We start from the raw sequence: 13561 nt of genomic DNA, 5'->3' as shown, positions 1-13561 counted from the left end.
CCAGCAAGGTTCCAACACCTACTAATAGGCTAGATCAACAGAAGAATCCAGCCACCATGATGCATTCTTCAATATAGCTGTAGGATGTATGCAGTCTCAATCTTGATCCACTGGACAAATTCTTTATGTGACTGAAGCGATACTGGGGGAAGTAGGGGAGGTGCGCAAACAGTTGACTGTAAATGGCCCATATTATTGCCGGCTACAGGCTCCAATGATCAGTGAAGATATAACAACTTGTGAACAATCAGGGATAGCTACCACTGTTCTACACAATTGGAAAACTGTTCTTCCCAGCTTTCAAACAGCATCTATAGACGGAGAGATTCAAAAGATACAAGACCTTAAACCCACATTGTTCTGATCATCACCTTGCCTTTACCCGCTCCACTTCAGTTTCATTCTATGTTGCTGTCCTTGCAGTACCTTCTGCCTACAACCAGCACCATTCCGTAGGACCACCCACTAAGAGCCTCCCATGATTAGCATTTACAGTGGATGTGTGCCTGCATAGGGGGAAAAGCAGAATGAGTGTATGCCTGCACTGAGGAAAGACGTGAGTGCAGCAGCCTTTGATTATAGCATAACATCGTGGTCTGTGACTCAGCTAGTGTGCCCCTCAGGGCAATCACGGCTTTAATTTAAACATCTTTCGTGCACTACAATTCAGCTCCTCAACATTGCTGTGTCTGTCATTTATCACTGTGGAAAAAGCTGGGTGGAATAAAAGTTCCCTTGAACAATAATGGAACAGACAAACGAATACCCAAATCATGTTCTATTGTAAGGAGACATCACTCAGAACTCCAAAGCATGATTCCTAACAGCAGACTATGTGGCAGGTGATGAGGCAAAGCCACGCATTCATCTTTCACATGTAATCAGTTGCCTACTTCTTGAAGTACAATTATAGTCAGAAATTCCCCTTAAGAATGGCATCTTCATACATAACAAAGCTACTCTCAGAAAGCCAAATTCATCCTCAGAGAAGGAAGCTGCAATTCCCATTGGTTTCAAGGGAAAGGAAAACTGCTTACTCTAGGAATGAATGTAGACCTGCATGCTTTTTGCATTGTATGTACTTTGTTTACTGACAAAACCTGCTTTACTACCATCAGCCTGGCAAAGCTAACATAGCTTTAGATGGGTGAGCTGGATTTTATTCTGTCTCACACATCAGCCACAAAGCCATCAGCTAAGTATGGACTACAGAATCATTTGGACCAAATCCTGAAGTTCTTGCTCAGTCCTCACTCAAGGAAAACTCTTACTGTTGTCAGTGGGAGCTTTGCCTGAGTAAGGACTTTAGGACCCGGCCCAATGCAGTCAATAAGAGTTTTCTGTGAGAAAGCAGAGTAAAAGCTAAGGACCACAGGATTTGGCCTGAAATCAGGTCTTAGCAGCAAAGTGGAGGAGTAAATAATCTTTAGCTATTTTATTTCTTACATGTATTTATTTGTTATGCTTTGAAATTCACACACACTATTACTGATCTGGAAGGTTAAGAAGTTATGTTTAATTTATTTATTTATAGTTCTGGCATCAACATTTACCAGGTTTATATCCTAATTTTAAAGGAATGAAAGAAACAGAGGCAGCACGGATGCTGACAGCCTGGGATAGAAGAGTTTGGCTAAGATTTGCAATGGCTTTTGTCCAACAGTTTACTTGACAGATGCTGGATGTGAGGAAGACAAAGATTTTACATAAAATGCTGAAATGGAAAGATGCTTTATAAGATCAGTAGAAGGAGGGTTTATTTAAAATGAGAGCATCTCCTTCATTAACACCCATTCAAATAAAATATACACATGATATTCATGATAAGGTGAAGGGGTGCTATTTGGTCTCCAACGAATAAGGGATTTATCTCAGACAATTTCCCCCTCCCCTTCCACAGGTGACAAGAGGGATCAATATGCACTGACTGTGTGATAGACAATGGATAGAGAATGGCTGCTGGGAGGGGGCAGGTTTCACACCCAGGGTCATAAAACTGTAGAAGCCCAGGATGGAGGAATTTCCCATTTCTTTATCTGCCTGTGTTAAGTTATTCTGCTGGCCTAGTAGATAAAGTACTCAACCGGAACTTGGGAGACAGGTCAGCCACCCACAAGGCCAGTGGGAAAGCTGGGAATAAAACCTAAGTAACTCCACTGCTCTTGTGGGTCAGGAATATGGATGGCTCAGGATACATACCGTGGTATAACAGTGGTTAACATTTTCTCGCAGAGTCCTTTCTGCTACTAGTAAGAACATCTTGCACAGTTTCAGAGCAGAAATGTTTTAGATCCAATGCTTATCCAAATACCAAGTTGTGAGGTGAAGAGCTTCTGGGTTGGGATGTCTGACCCTACAATTCTTTTGAGTCAAGAGGTCTGAGAAGGACGGTCATAGGTGGTTCTTTATGGAGCTATAACTGTACTACTGTGAAGGAGTCTGCCAACGTATAGCCTTCTGTCAGTACTGCCAGTTCACAACCCCTTGCTCTCTGGTGCTTTTTCTCGGTGGCTACTGTGGCCAGTGTCGATGACAATGCAGGGCATTGTGTGTTCTGATCATGGCCATGGGGCTTAGGAGGACTTCAGTCCCTGTGTCCTGGGCGTGAAGACTCACTCAATCTGGATGGGTTGGGAAGGGATCCCTTCTCTTAGTAGATCTAGGAGAATATGTGCTTTAAATTTATGAGAGTGCCCCTTACTCTAGTGAGAAGGCCCAGGCAAAGAGTCCTTCACTCTAGCCATTCCTGCTCCTGAGTCAGACATTGAGCTAGGCCGTGCATTCCTCGAAGGCTCAGGCCAATGGACAGGGGAGATCTCCCTGGCCTGGATTTGACTGAGGCCCCATGGTATGTTTCCTAAGGTGCTTCTGAACTGGGGTTCTCGCACCTGCCACATTGGGCTGGGGGAAGGAGTGGCAGATATTGTAATTAATTGAGATATGAGCTTATCTGAGGTAGCAGAGGCAATGCTGGTGATCATCACTGACTGAGAAAGTGGGGGCAGGTGATACAGTTTTTGAAGCCTGGAAATCTGGTTGTAATCTAAGTCCTGCGCAGGGGGATCAGAGGGTTTCCCCAGGATGGAGATTCAAACTAACTGCTAGCTAAAGTTATAAAACTACTAACACAACTAACTATAAATAAACTCTGAAATATTTACAAGGAAACATTGACAAGGATCAGTTCCGGACACTGGAGAATACAACTCAGGCCATGTGGCGGTAAGAAGGAAGTGGACAAGCACTGGTCCACACTGGCCCTTATACTCTTTGCATGGAGCACGAGGAGAGCAAGGGCACAGGCACAGACCAATGGGCTCTACTTCCACAAATTCCCTGGTCTCAGGTGCATGGAGCGCATATGAATGCAGGGTGGAATACAGAGAGATATCAGCACTGAAAGAAGAACCAGAGAAACTACTAAATGTCCTCAGGTTGTGATGGCTTGTGGTAGGCTACATAACAAAGGGTAGATTGACTCAGTCTCATCTAATGCAATACAATGAACAACCCATGCTGACCCAGAGATAAAAGAGAAACAAACAAACATGCAAACCATTGCTCTTTCTCAGACAACAATTTTTTCTCTCTTCACTGCTATTGGCATTTGGGGAAACCTTGCTGAGTCTGTGAGAGATTAAGGCATGCTCTCGTATCTATATGTAAGGGGAGCTATTTTATTCTTATTTGTTAGAAATAGGCCTGAACTTTTGAAAGTTGTATTTGGGGGCTGCAAAGCCAACATGACTCTGAAATTCCACCACCCTCCCCCATAATTTCTCTAGCTAAAGAGGGGCCTGTGATCTTCAGTAGAAACAGAAGAATCTCCAAGGAGTTACAAGTGAATGACATACATTCTGAATATATGCTTTATTTTTATTGGCTCTCTTTTGTCTACCTCTCCCTGTACCCTCACTTTAACCCTTTATTTTAACAGTCTCTCCTAAGCAAAAAATTACCCCAAAAAATTGGAGTTCAGCTCAAATGTTCAGTCCCATGATGCCTGAAAGTGTTCTCTCATCCCCAGTTAGAAATAAGTACTCCATCCCTCCTGCATCCTCTAAACTCTTCCATCCGTCTCGCTCGAAGGCACATGTGTGCACACACACACATTCCAGAGTGGGGATATATTGAACTTGTACCAATTCCTTTCTCTGCATCGCTTTCCTCTCTTTTCTTTTTCCCCTTCTGCTGAGGTTATGTGCCAACACCATGATGTGTGTGGCACTGACAAATTGATTGATTGTGGTCCAATGTTTTATTTTATGTAAATAGTGAGTCCTTTTTTGTGTTGACTAAATCCAATGGCATCTCATCTGTATCTACTGAAGTTCTTCGTAAATAAAGAATTGGGGGAAAATAACCACATCCTGCACACCAAATGAAGTACAAAGGCACCTAGTAATATGGCATTGCATGTGTAACACAAAAGCCAGACTACACCTGATCACAGTCCAGTCTGGCTTTGGAATCTCAGTTGAATGTGCTTTGTGTCATAAACTTCATATTTACCAATATTTTTAAGGGCCTTGTTTTGCACAGAATTAGACAGAAAAAACCTAATGGACATCTGGGTTGTCCCCTCTTCCACTGCAAGACTGTCTGCCTCCACCTAAGCCTTAGCTTCCCTATTGGTAAATTGGGGCTTCTTCTACTTCCCAGGGTTGACATGAGATTTAATTAGTGTTCATAAAATACTTTGAAATCCACAAATGAAAGGGACAACAGAAACTTAGATTGGGGCAGGGACTGTCTTTTGGCTCTGTGTTTGTACAGCACAATGGGGTCCTGGTCCATTTATTACAGTAATAAATAATTATTACAGTGTACTTTATAGTGTTTTGTCCAGTTCTGCTTTATATTATTCAAGTGGTTAGGGCTTTCAACTCTTCTGCTGGGAAATTAAATCTACAGATCTATAGCATATGTACAACAGCATATGTACAATGCCCATTGCTGTAGTGTCTAAATACTCATATTCCCCAGCCTACTAGATCTCACCATCAGGAAGTAATTGCTCTTATTCAGTGACTACATTTCCCGTTTCTTAATTGCAATCCATTCTTCCTTGTTATTAACCCCTTGTTCCATCCTTAACAATTCCTCTCCCTCTTTGCTGTTTACACTTGGAATAGGTTTCAAGCAAGCACATCAGTTTAAATTCACTCCTGTGTGTAAAACTCCTTTGAAAAGAATTGAAGTTTATGGATTCAGCATTTTTGAAGTATTTATTTTAAAGGCTTTTTATTTATTTTTGCTCTAAATTGGACCTGAATTCAGCTCCACCTAGTGAAATCTGAGTAGGATCAAGCATACATTTCTGACTAGCCAAATAGCCGTATGTAGCATGCTTCACACTGCAGTACCACTGGCAAAATGAAAATTAAATGCCTAGCAAGTCAGAGCATGAGGAAAGAGTAACTATGTAATGGCACTGAACAGTACCTGGACATCTATCTATTTCTTCCACGTAACTGATTGCCTCTCTATAAGGCCTTCATAGGATTGTGGCTGACATTGCTTATAGTACATATTACTCCAAAGATGTAATCTGCTTAATCCTTTCATCTAACAGTCATTATCACTGAAAGAGCAGCTGTCTCTCTAAACGCAAGCGGCCAGTAACGATTTCTGGAGAGTTATGCAGCACATGCACAGACCCTGCCAGAGCAGTTTATGTGCTAAGTCAAATTCAAAGGGAGGGAAGTGTAGGGGAGACAGCAGTTCAAGATTCACTCAGGAAAAGCCATGCTGTGGCATTGTTTTCACCAAAGGTTTTTATTCTTCTCTATTCCTAAATAGATCTCTCTCTCTCTCTCTCTCTCTCTCTCTTTTTTTTGTGTGTGTGGGGGGGTGTTTGCTCATGGAATTGAAAGATTAATAGTACTGACTTAAGATGGGGGTAGTGTATGCGGGTGCTGTGAAAACATCACACATGTGCCCCACTCTTGACGTGCAGCACCCCCTACTTCAGTTCTGGGTCCCGTCCTGTCCCCCAGCTCTGCCAGTGCACCTCCACTCTGATCTGGTGCATCCCCTGTTATTTTAAACCAGGACTCCTGCAAAGCCCTCTAAGTGCACCTGAGCCCTGACCTGAGGTATTACTTGCTATTCCGGTACTGGATCGCCCCTGAAGAAACTGCTGCTACACCTTAATCCTGACTGTAGACAGTACTGCGATTCCAGTCCTAGGTCTTTACATAGCTCTGCCAATCCACTTCAGTCCTGCCCTGCATCACCTCCTGCTATTCATGGATGTGGCCGCTTGTTCAGCAGGACACACCCCTCCCTGCCCAACAATGCAAAACCTTTGTGCTTTCACACTGAAAACCTCTTACGTCTAAAGAAGCTGGGAAAGACCATGGCAAGAGTCCATCCATTTTCTTCAATCACACAATAACTGCCACTCCCTAGGAGCAGCGGCAATCACATGCTTTGATGCCACTGCTCTCTCTTGCTCCCATAGCCACTAAGTATAAGAAAACTCCATCTGTAACTCAGGCCAGACATAAATGATATCATGTTAGGATAGCAGAAAATTGGGCCTTTCGCATTCCCCTGATCCCATGCAGCCAACCGCTACACAGTGCAGGGAATACTGTGTGTTCTGCTTCCTGAGCAGGTCCTGCTGATGCAGCTGTTGGGTGTTGCGGAGGATGTGTCCTTTTCTCACAGACCTAAGCGCATGATTTATAAGGGATAGGAGAAAGCTGTCAGGGAGGATTAGACAAATGCAGCCTCCCTCCCCACCCCCACACAACCCAGCAAACATCCTCTTCCTTCAAGCTGAGATGAAAGAAGAAACAAAACAAACAGAATCACTAAAGCAAGCCCTCTTCTAAATAAATTTATCTACGAGAGATAAGCTCAGAGATGCTCCCATCCAACAAAACAGCAGACAAAGGAGCTCTTATTTATATAATTCAGCCCATTTTTAATATCTCTTCTCCAAATAAGGCTGTGGAAATAGCTAAGCTTTAATTAGAGCTATGTAGCTGCAATGCAGTGTACCTGGTACAAGCAGACCTGTAAGAATCCCAGACCCTAGGCAGATAGCAGAGCACAGCTGAGTTCTGTAGGTGACATGGCTTGGACCCTGAAAGGGAGAGAGGTGAAGTCTATGAATTAGAGCACAGGACTGGGAGCAAGATTCTGTTGTGGCTTCTGCCACTGACTTGCTCCATGACTTTGGACAAAGTCACTTAGGCCAAAATTCCCAAACTTAAGTGCCTAATATTAGATACCTACATCATTACAAAGGAATGACCTGATTTTCCAAGGAGCTCAGCATCCACAACTCACACTGAGAACAGTAGAAGGTCAGCACCGCTGGTAACAAGCACCCCTCTGGACCTCAATCTCACCCTCTGTAAAATGGGGAGAACAACATTACCCCACCAAACAGGGGAGCTGTGTGGCTTCATTCATTAATGTTCATAAAGTGCTTTTAGCCCCTCAGATGGAAGATGCTAGAGATGTACAAAGGCCTAAGGATTTGACATATCACTTAGATGTCATAAGATATTACTCAGATTCACAGACTTTAAGGACAGAAGGGACCACCATGATCATCTAGTCTGTCTAGTTACTGAAATCCTCAAATTTTGATTTAAAGACTTCAAGTTACAGAGAATCCACCATTTACTCCAGTTAAAACCATCAAGTGACCCATGCCCCACACTGCAGAGGAAGGTGAAAATCCTCCAGGATCTCTGCCAATCTGACCTGAGAGAAAATTCCTTCCTGACCCCAAGTATGGTGATCAGTTAGACTCTGATCATGTGGGCAAGACCCATCAGCCAGACACTTGGGAAAGAATTATCTAGTGTCCTGTCTCCAGCCATTGGAAATATTTGCTAATAGCAGTCGCAGATGGGCCTTATGCCATCATAGGCGATCTATATTAACTACGTCTATACAGATAAGACACAGCCAAACAAGCAAACAATTTCCTCATAGATCATTTAGAATTTCATTGATTCCCTTCACATTCCCCTGTGGGTGCTGAATACTCCATTGTTTTTGTTCTTTGACAGGCCCCACTCCATGGCCTTATCCCATTACTAAGTATTTGTGGCAAGACTAGCAGTAATAGAAGCACTTGGCTGTGCTACCCACGTGGGGGGGGGGGGAAGCAAAATGTGACCTTGTAACGAAAGCACATGTGCTATGTATGTAATGTTAACAGCAAGGTTTACCGTGAAAGAGTGTACTCGTTGTTCTAGAAAATGTGTCTTTTTAAATACCACTGCCCCTTTTTTTCTTTCCACCAGCTGCATGTGTTTCAAGGATCACAGGATCTTCTCCTTCCCAGAGGCTAGCGAAGATTAGAAGGCGAAAAAAACGCACTCGTGATGAAATGTTCTCTGAGCTCATGCTGTCCTCCCACACTGACAGAGCACAGATGAATGCGTGGAGGCAGACAATGTCAGAGTGCAGGAAAGCACAAAATGACCGGGAGGAGAGGTGGCAGGCTGAAGAGAATAAGTGGCGGGCTGAAGAGAGGGCTGAAGCTGAAAGGTGGTGGCACTGTGTTGAGCGGAGGCAGGATTCAATGCTGAGGCTGCTGGAGGATCAAACCAATGTGCTCCAGCATATGGTTGAGCTGCAGGAAAGGCAGCAGAAGCACAGACCGCCGCTACAGCCCCTGTGTAACCAACCGCCCTCCTCCCCAAGTTCCATAGCCTCCTCACCCAGATGCCCAAGAACGCGGTGGGGGGGCCTCCGGCCACCCAGCCACTCCACCCCAGAGGATTGCCCAAGCAACAGAAAGCTGGCATTCAATAAGTTTTAAACTTTTAAAGTGCTGTGTGGTCTTGTCCTTCCCTCCTCCACCCCCCTCCTGGTGCTTCTCTCCTCCACCACCCCTCGTGGGCTACCTTGGTAGTTATCCCCCTATTTGTGTGATGAATGAATAAAGAATGCAGGAATGTGAAGCAACAATGACTTTACTGTCTCTGCAAGTGGTGATCGAAGGGAGGTGGGAAGGGTGGTTAGCTTGCAGGGAAGTAGAGTGAACCAAGGGGCGGGGGGGTTTCATCAAGGAGAAACAAACAGAACTTTTACACCGTAGCCTGGCTAGTCATGAAACTGGTTTTCAAAGCTTCTCTGATGCGCACCGCGCCCTCCTGTGCTCTTCTAACAGCCCTGGTGTCTGGCTGTGCATAACCAGCAGCCAGGCGATTTGCCTCAACCTCCCACCCCGCCATGAACGTCTCCCCCTTACTCTCACAGATATTGTGGAGCACACAGCAAACAGTAATAACAGTGGGAATATTGGTTTCGCTGAGGTCTAACCGAGTCAGTAAACGGCGCCAGCGTGCTTTTAAACATCCAAATGCACATTCTACCACCATTCTGCACTTGCTCAGCCTGTGGTTGAACAGCTCCTGACTACTGTCCAGGCTGCCTGCGTATGGCTTCATGAGCGATGGCATTAAGGGGTAGGCTGAGTCCCCAAGGATAACTATAGGCATTTCAACATCCCCAAAGGTTATTTTCTGGTCTGGGAATGAAGTCCTTTCTTGCAGCTTTTGAAATAGACCAGAGTTCCTGAAGATGCGAGCGTCATGTACCTTTCCTGGCCATCCTACGTTGATGTTGGTGAAACGTCCCTTGTGATCCACCAGTGCTTGCAGCACTATTGAAAAGTACCCCATGCGGTTTATGTACTCGCCGGCTTGGTGCTCCGGTGCCAAGATAGGGATATGGGTTCCACCTATGGCCCCACCACAGTTAGGGAATCCCATTGCAGCAAAGCCATCCACTATGACCTGCACATTTCCCAGGGTCACTACCCTTGATATCAGCAGATCTTTGATTGCATTGGCTACTTGCATCACCGCAGCCCCCACAGTAGATTTGCCCATGCCAAACTGATTCCCGACTGACCGGTAGCTGTCTGGCGTTGCAAGCTTCCACAGAGCTATTGCCACTCACTTCTCAACTGTGAGGGCTGCTCACATCTTGGTATTCTTGCGTCTCAGGGCAGGGGAAAGCAAGTCACAAAGTTCCATGAAAGTGCCCTTACGCATGTGAAAGTTTCGCAACCACTGGGAACCACTCGGGGGGGAGAGATAGCTCAATGGTTTGAGCATTGGCCTGCTAAACCCAGGGTTGTGAGTTCAATCCTTGAGGGGGCCATTTAGGGATGTGGGGCAAAAATTGGGGATTGGTCCTGCTTTGAGCAGGAGGTTGGACTAGACGACCTCCTGAGGTCCCTTCCAACCCTGATATTCTATGATTCTATGAATCATCCCAGACCTGCAACACTATGCAGTCCCACCAGTCTGTGCTTGTTTCCCGAGCCCAGAATCAGCATTCCACCGCATGAACCTGCCCCATTAGCACCATGATGCTCACATTGCCAGGGCCTGTGCTTTCAGAGAAGTCTGTGTCCATGTCCTCATCATTCACGTCATCACGCTGACGTCGCCTACTCGCCCGGTGTCGCTTTGCCAGGTTCTGGTGCTGCATATACTGCTGGATAATGCGTGTGGTGTTTAATGTGCTCCTAATTGCCAAAGTGATCTGAGCGAGCTCCATGCTTGCCGTGGTATGGCGTCTGCACAGAAAAAAGGCGCGGAACGATTGTCTGCCATTGCCCTGACGGAGGGAGGGGTGACTGACGACATGGCTTACAGGATTGGTTTACAGGGAATTAAAATCAACAAAGGGGGTGGCTTTGCGAGAAACTGAATGGTCACCTCAAGGATAGAACTCAAAACCTCAAGGACAGAACTCAAAACTGGGTTTAGCAGGCCGTTGATTTCACAGAGGGAGGGAGGGAGGAGAAAATGAATACAGAACAAATCTGGTCTATTTCTTGTTTTGAGCCACTTCATCTATCTTTATACATCTTGCTGGCAGCAGACTGTGCAGTACGACTGCTAGCCAACGTCAACACCTGGGTGCTCGGCAGAAGACGGTGCAGTATGACTACTGGCCATCATCTTCTGCTAGCTGCAGATTAAAAGACAGTGCGGGACTGAATCACCATGAGACAAAACAAGGGAAATGACCTGGCTGAGTCACTCCCATGTTTGCCCAGGTGCCCGGTTAAAAGAGCACCCAGGACTACGTCGATGATGGCTCCCAGTCATACTCCACTGTCTGCTGCCAAAAGGCAATAAACTGCTGCTGTGTAGCAATGCAGTACCACGTCTGCCAGGACCCAGGAGACATACGGTGACGGTTAGCTGAGCGGCTCCATGCTTGCCGTGGTATGGCGCCTGCACAGGTAACTCAAGAAAAAAGGCACAAAACGATTGTCTGCCCTTGCTTTCATGGAGGGAGGGAGGGAACAGGGGCCTGACGATATGTACCCAGAACCACCCGCGACAATGTTTTAGCCCCATCAGGCACTGGGATTTCTACCCAGAATTCAAATGGGCAGCGGAGACTGTGGGAACTGTGGGATAGCCACCCACAGTGCAACGCTCCGGAAGTCGACGGTTGCCTCGGTACTGTGGACACACTCCGCCAACTACATGCATTTAGAGCATTTGTGTGGGGACACACACAATCCACTGTATAAAAACACTTTCTACAAAACCGACTTCTATAAATTCGAACTAATTTCGTAGTGTAGACATACCCCCAGTCTCCTTCAAGAGGTAGGTGTCTGTTTCCATGCGTGTACATCTGTCTGTCTCTCTTCACATATGTTTCTCTAAATCCCTCTATGTCTCTCTCTCAGTGTCTGTCTAGCTCTTCATTTGTCTCTGTGTGTCTGCCCATCTTTCCATCCACCATTCCAGCCAAATTTCTATTCATCTTTGTCTGTGCATGTGTCTCTGTTTGTGCAACTGTTGCTCACTCCCTCCTCCTCTCTCTATATTTATATACCCCGCTACATACACACAGCTTCTCTCCTTGTTTGAATAACTTCATAGGAGCCTCTGGGAAAGTTAATTTTTAATTAATTCCCCCCCACCCTCTCTCCACTCAGCCCAGATCAAATGTGTAGATAACGCCAGAGTGAGACAAGCTCTTTCCCAGCAGCTCCAAACTGAGGCAATTACACATTCATTTGCCTTTTCCCTTGAAATCAGCTCAGATGAGAAGAGTAATGGTTTGGCAGACTCTACTACTGCTGGGTTTGGGTTTTTTCCCTGTTCCCTTTCTTTCTGGGAAGAAGGAAAGTCTATGTTTAAAAAAAGCACAGCTTGGTTGGCTGATCAATTTTTCAGCAGACAGGCTATTGTGTCTGAGTCACATCTTCCCACTCAGATTGCAAATGTTTGATTGACTGAAAACACTTTTAAGTGATTGTGAATGGGGAGATGGCCCTTCCCCTTTTTGACTAGCAAAGAATAGACAAGAGGGTTTCTTTTTTCCAGGCATGTATATTCAAGAGCCTAAGTAGGCAGATTCAAGCATGCCGGAGATGGGGGCCCTAAGTCTGAAGCCGGGCATAAGGGAGCAGGGACTTCTACTGCACTCTATGGAAAGAGACATGCAAATCTAGACACAGGAGATGGGAAAGGAGCAAGGTCCATTAATAGTTGCTGCCTTCCTCCCCCCATCCCAGTACAATCATAAGAATTTGTTTGAGTGGACGAAGTAAGGAGAAAAAGCGAATAGCCCTCAGCAAACCCTGTTCTCATCCCCAACTGCCTGGCACGCTTCATCTTTCTTCATTTTATCACCGCCCCTTCCCTCTTGCTGCCTCTTATCTCTCCCCTCCCCTCTCTCCCCATTTAGCTGGCCATAAATGTATTTCCTACACCTCTCCAAATAAGGTATCTGTATGGCTCCCTCACTGCAGCAGCTGAATGCTGCATAAGTGTTTATGGATTTTATCTTCACAGCACCCCTGTATTATCTCCATTCTATAGACAGGGAAAAGAGGCACAGAGGGATTAAGCACCAGATTTTCAAAAAAGGCTCAGTGCCCACAATTGGAGGCCAGGTTTTCTGAGATCTTTTAGGTACTGCCAGGAAGGGGCCAGATTTTCAAGATTATGGAGCTGGTGGATGCTGAACCCTTCTGAAAACGCTAATTTAAGTGACTTGCCCAACGTCACACCATGAGCCTGTGACTGAGCTGGGAACAGAACCCAGATCCCGCCTGGAACTTTGAACCAATTTCTCCCTTGAGCTTAGATTCACAAATGCTCTCTCTTTCAATGATCTCACCTCAAAACTCACCCTTCCCTCATATTGCTGGCTAGTCCCACAACTTGCCTCCAAGGTGCAATGCAGAAGATTACTAGCAAACTGACTTGTTTGCCATATCAACATGAAGCCAAAGCCTGCTGTCCATTACACACATGTGACCCAACCTGGCTGCATGCACGTTAGTGAGAGCATTTGGCCCTGGCATGTACAGAGAAACATTATCAATGTTTTAATTCCTCTTTGCAGTATGTACGAAGGACTGTGAGTTTCAGACCTCAATGTGGGTGCTAGGGTTTCATAGATTCATAGATATTAAGGTCAGAAGGGACCATTATGATCATCTAGTCTGACCTCCTGCACAATGCAGGCCACAAAATCTCACCCACCCACTCCTACGATAAACCTTTCACCTATGTCTGAGCTACTGACATCCTCAAAT

At 45.5% G+C, this 13561-nt stretch overlaps 1 protein-coding gene across 10 annotated transcripts in view; it reads right to left on the bottom strand.

Moving 5' to 3' along the window:
• Positions 1-13561, bottom strand: part of NRXN3 (neurexin 3) — a 1402093-nt gene that overhangs the window by 251702 nt on the left and 1136830 nt on the right. The gene's annotated exons all lie outside the window — the stretch shown is intronic.

The sequence above is a fragment of the Lepidochelys kempii genome, chromosome 6 (genome assembly GCF_965140265.1).
Source record: "Lepidochelys kempii isolate rLepKem1 chromosome 6, rLepKem1.hap2, whole genome shotgun sequence".
In the NCBI taxonomy this organism is placed as follows: domain Eukaryota; kingdom Metazoa; phylum Chordata; order Testudines; family Cheloniidae; genus Lepidochelys; species Lepidochelys kempii.
Note: the sequence above shows the minus strand (reverse complement) of the source record. Positions and strands in the feature narration are given on the sequence as shown.